The sequence below is a fragment of the Pristiophorus japonicus genome, chromosome 16 (assembly GCF_044704955.1).
Source record: "Pristiophorus japonicus isolate sPriJap1 chromosome 16, sPriJap1.hap1, whole genome shotgun sequence".
Classification (NCBI taxonomy): domain Eukaryota; kingdom Metazoa; phylum Chordata; class Chondrichthyes; family Pristiophoridae; genus Pristiophorus; species Pristiophorus japonicus.
Genome location: NC_091992.1, coordinates 65387669 through 65394540, shown reverse-complemented (window position 1 = coordinate 65394540; position 6872 = coordinate 65387669). Strand labels below are relative to the sequence as shown.

Sequence of the window (6872 nt, the reverse complement as noted above, 5' to 3'; positions counted from 1 at the left end):
TGCCCCGGGGCAGTGGCAGTGGGTCAGTGCAGCAGGAACCTGCTGTCCTCTCTCAGGATAACAGCATTCCTGATCCCACCACTGCCACTCCACCATTGCCCTTGTTGCTGCCTGTCACCCAGCCAGCCCAGACTGCCGCCGCCCAGCCTGAGGTGGTGCAGCCTACAGCCGGGCCTTCCAGGCCCAGAGCTGGTCGAGGGCATCCTGCAAGGTCATCTGTAGTCTCTGGCCCCGACACACTGCAGCCTTCCACCAGCCGTGCTGCAGCCACAGGGGACACGCTGCGGAGGGGTATTAGAATTGGGCAACGAAAGGGAGCAAATAAGGAAATGCACACGGGTGACGAATAAATACACATTTATACATCTTATTGTTTGGTAAATATTGATTGGAATGTTTAATGTTTGCTGTTGATTCTCATTTCAGTCTTGGGGCTTTGGTATGGAAGGGCATATTGATGTGGTGATGGGGGAACGTCCCAAAGAACCGGGAAATGGGATGGAAATCCGTGGAAACGAGCTCCGATGAGATGGTCGCAGACCTCCCTTGCAGGATCTCGATGGACTCACTGCCTCCTCCGTCGAGGCTGCTGCTGCTCCTTCTCCTCCTCATCTCCTCCACCTCACCCTCCTCGTCGTCCTCCTGCTCCTCCTCCACCTCCTCTGCTCCTCCTCCTCGTCCTCCTCCTCATCCTCCTGCTCCTCCTCCTGCTGATCCTGGTCCTCCTCCTGGTCCTGCTCCTCCTCCTGAGGTGGTGTGGTCATGCCTGGTGACAATGGCTGTGCCCTCATGATGGTCAGGTTGTGCAGCATGCAGCAGACAACGAATAGGGACACCCGCTCAGCCGAGTACTGCAGGACTCCTCCCGAGTGGTCAAGGCAGCAGAACCGTTGCTTCAGCACTCCGATGGTCTGCTTGATGATGTTCCTGGTGGTGATATGGCTCCCATTGTACGAGGCCTGGGCAGAAGCGGTGGGGTTGTGGAGGGGTGTCAGGAGCCAGGTGGAGAGTGGATAGCCCTTGTCTCCGAGGAGCCAGCCACGAGCTTCATTTGGGGGCTGGCACACCGGTCTGGCGCAGGATGAAAGCCACGTGGCTGTTGCCAGGATAGCGGGTATTGACGGTGAGTATAGTGTGTGTGGTCGCACACCGACTGATCATTCAATAAGCGGGAGCCTTTGCGGTTACGGAAGATCTCAGGATTGTGATGCACCGTGGGTGCAGTCAATGGCGCCCTGCACCGTGGGGAAGTCCGCTATCCTGGTAAAGCCACATGCTGCTCGTGCTGCTTCTCTCGCTCATGGGGAAGGAGATGTAGTCCCTCCTCCTTCTGTACAGAGAATCTGTGACCTCGGGGATGGAGCAATGGATGGCAAACTGGGAGACGTTGGAGATGTCTCCTGTTGCTCCCTGGAAGGATCCATTGGTGTAGAAATTGAGCGCGATGGTGACCCTGACTGCCACTGAGAGAGCTGTCCTCGCTCTGGTCTGAGGCTCCAGGTCTGGGTGCAGCAGATGGCAGAGCTCTGTGACCACATCCTTGCTGAAATGCAGCCTTCGCACACACTGCTCCTCAGTGACATTGATGCAGGAGAACTGCTGATGGAATACCCGGGGAGGATAAGGGCTCCTGTTGCCAGCCTTGTTGGGCCTTCTCCATCTGGCCACATCTTGCTGTCCTGTACCTGTCTTCCTCCCTCGCCCTGTGTCTTTCTCCATGTATTGCTGCCTCTCTTTCTCTCTGCCTTTTGTCTCCGCCTTTGTCTCTGCCTCAGTACCATCCGACAGTGACGTTGCAGCAGGAGGTCGAGTGCCAACGCAGCCCCCATGAAACAAGATAAATGTTGGCAAGTCCTGAATTAAACAAAGTAATGCTTAAGAGCCAGAACAGTCCTTGAGGTGAAAACTGCTACAATCCTTGCAACAGACAATCTGCCGATCTGCCAGCAATCTGTAAATAATAATATCCGACAGAAAAGATTTTGACAAGATGGCGCCTTTAAATAGTGCTTCTCCAGCCGCCTCCCACCTGCAACTCCACAGCCGAGGGGGAGAGGCCGAATTTATGGGGAGAGGCAGTAATGAAACGGTGTGCACAGTGATGACATCATCATCGCTGGGTGCACCCGAGCGGGGCATTTCCGGCAGGAGAGGGGCGGTACCTGGTAACGCCTCCAAAAAACCTGAGGCCACTTTTGCTGGGAGCGATCGGCCAAACAAAAACTAATTTGCACCCCATTAGCACCCCCCACCACCCCCGCCCGCGCTCCACCGGAGGCACTAATGGGAGGTGCAAATTAGACCAATTTCAGCCCCAAAGGATCATAGCTCTGAAATTGAAGAAGTAGAATCAGTTTGGGTGGACCTAAGAGATACCAAGGGGCAGAAAACATTGGTGGGTGTTGTTTATGGGCCCCCAAACTGTAGTGGTATTGTAGGGCAGAGATTAGAGGCATATGTAACAAGGGTAATACAGTAATCAGGGGGGCTTTAATCTACATATAAACTGGGCAAACCAAACTTGTAGTAATAGTGTAGAAGGCAAATTCATGGTTTTCTAGATCAGTATGTTCGAGGGAACAGGAGATTTTATATCTAGTATTGTGTAATGAGAAAGGGTTAATTAATAACCTTGTAGTAAAGGGGCCTTTAGGGAAGAGTGATCATAATATGATGAAATTTTATATTGAGTTTGAAAGTGATGTAGTTAAATCTGAAACAAGGATCTTAAATCTAAACAAAGCAAACTAGGTAGGTATGAGGGGTGAGTTGGCTAAGGTAGATTGGGAAACTACATTAAAAGGTATGACGGTAGACAAGCAATGGCTAGCATTTAAAGAATTAATACATAATTTACAATAAACATACATTCCTTCAAGGCACAAAAATCCCACAGGAAAAGTGGTCCAACTGTGGCGAACAAGAAAAGTTAAAGACAGGATTAGATCAAAGGAAGAGGCTTATAATGTTGCCAAAAAGAGCAGTAAAGCCTGAGGATTGGGAGGATTTTAGAATTCAGGAGGACCAAGAAATTGAGAAAGAAAGGGAAAATAGAACATGAGAATAATCTAGCGAGAGACATAAAAACAGGACGTAAAAGGAATGTAAAAAAATAAGATTAACGAAAGTAAATGTGGGTCCCTTACAGGCTGAGATAGGAGAAATTATAATGGGGAATAAGGAAATGGCAGAGAAATTAAACAAATACTTTGTGTCTGTCTTCACGGAAGAAGGTGCAAAAAAACTTGCTGGAAATAGTAAAGAACCAAGGGTCTAACGAGAACGAGGAACTGAAAGAAATGAGTATTTGTAAAATAAATAGTACTGGAGAAATTAATGGGACTGGAAGCTGATAAATCCCCCGGACCTGAAGGCCGACATCCTGGGGTTTTGAAAGAGATGGCTATAGAGATAGTGGATGCATTGGTTATCATCTTCCAAAATTCCATAGATTCTAGAACGGTTCCCGCAGATTGGAAGGTAGCAAATGTAACCCCGCTTTTTAAGAAAGGAGGGAGAGAGAAAACTGGGAACTACAGACCTGTTAGCCTGACATCAGTCGTAGGGAAAGTATGAGAATCTATTATTAAGGATGTGGTAACAGGGCACTTAGAAAATAATAGGATTGGGCAGAGTCAACACGGATTTATGAAAGGGAAATCATGTTTGACAAATCTATTTTTTGAGATTGTAACTAGTACAATAGATAAGGGGGAACCAGTGGATGTGGTGTATTTGGATTTTCAGAGGCATTCGATAAGGTGCCACACAAGAGGTTATTAAACAAAATTAGGGCTCATGGGAAATGGAATATAATGTGGAGAAATGTGAAATTAACCACTTTGGTGGGAAAAATAGAAAAGCAGAGTATTTTTTAAATGGTGAGAGATTGGGAAATGTTGGTGTTCAGAGGGACCTGGGTGTACATCAATCACTGAAAGTTAACATGCAGGTATAGCAAGCAATTAAGAAAGCAAATGGTATGTTGGCCTTTATTACAAGAGGATTTGAGTATGAGAGTAAAGATGTCTTACTGCAATGGAGTATTGTGCACAGTTTTGGTCTCCTTACCTAAGGAAGGATATACTTGCCATTGATGGAGTGCAACAAAGGTTCACCAGACTGATTCCTGGTTTAAGTGGGGATTGTCCTATGAGGAGAGATTGAGTAGACTGGGCCTATATTCCCTAGAGTTTAGAAGAATGATAGGTGATCTCATTGAAACATACAACATTCTTACTGGGCATGACATGGTAGATGCAGGGAGGATGTTTCCTCTGGCTGGGGAGTCTAGAACCAGGGGCCACAGTCTCAGAATAAGAGGTCGACCATTTAGGACTGAGATGAGGAGAAATTTCTTCTCTCAGAGGGTGGTGAATCTTTGGAATTCTCTACGCCAGAGAGTTGTGGAGGCTCAGTCTTTGAGTAATCAGGAAGGCAAATGGAATGTTGGCCTTTATTGCAAGGGGGATAGAGTATAAAAGCAGAGAAGTCCTGCTACAATTGTACAGGTTAAGGCCACACCTGGAGTACTGCGTATAGTTTTGATCTCCATATTTAAGAAAGGATATACTTGCATTGGAGGCTGTTCAGAGAAGTTTCACTAGGTTAGAGATGAGGGAGTTGACTTATGAAGAAAGGTTGAATAGGTTGGGCCTATTCACATTGGAGTTGAGAAGAATGAGAGGTGATCTTATTGAAACATATAAGATAATGAGGGGGCTCAACAAGGTGGATTTTACACTTTTGTGCAGATCGCCCAAAAATGGGTGGTATTTCCGATGTGGGCGGTAAAAATAGGTTTTCAGATCGCCGGCTTGTCGCCCATTTTAAAAGCTCCTAGTCTCCATTTTAAAAATTGGCCGTTACCACCAGCGATCTGAACTGGACGTTAGCGTTAAATCTCTCTGAACTTCTGCCGTAAAGTGTCGCCGTCCTTACAGTGGCCTGACTAGAGGATGTGGGCCCCAATGCAAACATAGATTTAAAATAATCACAGAACGACAGGGAACAGTGCAGCCGGCCAGGGAAGACCCCGTGCAGCCGCCCCTCGAGTGAGGGGGTCCAGGGGGCCGGAGAGGGAGTTCAGGGTTTGGGGGAGCCGGTGTGAGGAGGGGCTGGGACCGGTGTGAGGGAGGGTTTACGGGATGGGGGGGTTATCGTGGGGTCCGGGAGCGGAGCTGAGCCGGGTGTGGACAGCGAGATGATGGCGATCCAGGCTCGGGCTCTGTACAACATGGGTGAGATCTCGGTGCGGGACGACGAGGTGCAGGAGAACGAGGTGCTAGCACGACACCGAGGGCTGGCTGGAGCTGGCCAACAGCCACGGCCAGAGGGGCCTCTTCCCGGCCTTGTCCGTGCAGATCCTGCGGGCCGGGAGCGAGGGTGATGCTGCGCCTAGTGTCGGTGCTGGTGCCGCTGAGCCTCCCGTCTCCCGCTATGCCAACGTGCCGACCGGCGGCTACGACAGCCCGGTGCCTCCTCAGCCTCAGCCCCCCAGCGGCTGCCCCGTGCCGGCCTGCCCCACCACCAGAATCTTCTGCCTCCTGCCTCTCGCCCAAACGGGCGGCGGCGTCCTCGAGGGGCTGGTCCTGGCGGGGCTGCAGTACCAGGTGTCGGGCAGCGGCGATTGGGACGATAACGCGACGGTGGCAGGCGAGCCGCTGTCCGGGAGCGGGGAGGCGGCGAAGGCGGGTTGTCGGATTTCGACGGGATGGGCGATTATCGAATGAGCACGGGGGCCGGGGGCCAGAATGTCGGGGGGTCGGTGTCGTCCCCCTTCTCGGCCGCTGCCTCCTCCTCCAAGAGCACGGCCACGATCACCAGGAACCTCAACCGCTTCTCCAGCTTCGTCATGTCGGGCGGCGAGACATTCATCCTGGGCGAGGTGGCCGGCTTGATCAAGGATGGTGACAGGATCTGCATGGCAGCCGGCCGGCCCACACGGCCCTGAATGGCAGGAGAACCCTTACCCGTCTGCCTGTTCCATCGACCAACCCACCGAGCAGATCGAGTTCAAGTGCACCAAGAGTGGCATCTCATCGACCTGGTGCCCAGACACACCCAGTGCCCAGTCACACCCAGTGCCCAATCAACCCGCGCAACAAGTACTTCGACAGGCTGTACGGCCAGCTGGTGGAGAGGTTCCCTGTCCTCTCGGTGCCCCACATCCCCGAGAAGCAAGCCACCGGCCGCTTCGAGGAGGACTTCATCTCCAAGTGGAAGAAAGGGCTGACCCTGTGGATGAACCACATGACGAGCCGCCTGGTGCTGGCCCGCTGCGGTGCCTTCCAGCACTTCCTCACCTGCAACGATGAGAGGGCTTGGGAGCTGGGCAACAGGAAAACCGAGAAGGACGACATGGTGGGGGACAACTTCTTCCTGACGCTCAGCACCCCACAGAGCCCCCTTGACCTGCAGGAGGTGAAGAGCAGGGGCGACGGGTTCAAAACTTTCACCAAGAGGATGGATGAGAGCGTTTTCCAGCTGAGCCACACCGCCAACAAGTTCGCAAGGAAGCAGGTGGTGGGCATCTCTTCAGGCGAGGGACCCAATGCCACTGCATTGGCGTAGTTATGCCACTGCGTCCTTAGCAACGGCATGGCGACGCTCGTTTCCTGCGATTCAGGGGTCATCATTACATGCACAAAAGAGGAGACAGAGACAGAGGGAGCAGAGAGGGACTGAAAGCATGTGTGGCTGTGGTGTGTGCTTGTTCGGCTGTTGTGGGAGGCACGGGGGAGATTCACCGGGAGCAAAATGTCTACTAAGCACCAAGAACATAGTTGGCACCGAGTTTTTGTCCAACAAGTAATATATAACATGGAAGGGATGGAGGAGGCCCTGGAGCTGGTAGCCAGGAACACTGGTGG

The 6872-nt window shown here is 51.6% G+C and overlaps 1 pseudogene; it reads left to right on the top strand.

Annotated features, from left to right (window-relative positions):
* Window positions 1-5713: 5713 nt before the first annotated feature.
* Window positions 5714-6573, top strand: LOC139226179 (sorting nexin-18-like; annotated as a pseudogene).
* The last annotated feature ends 299 nt before the right edge of the window (window positions 6574-6872 follow it).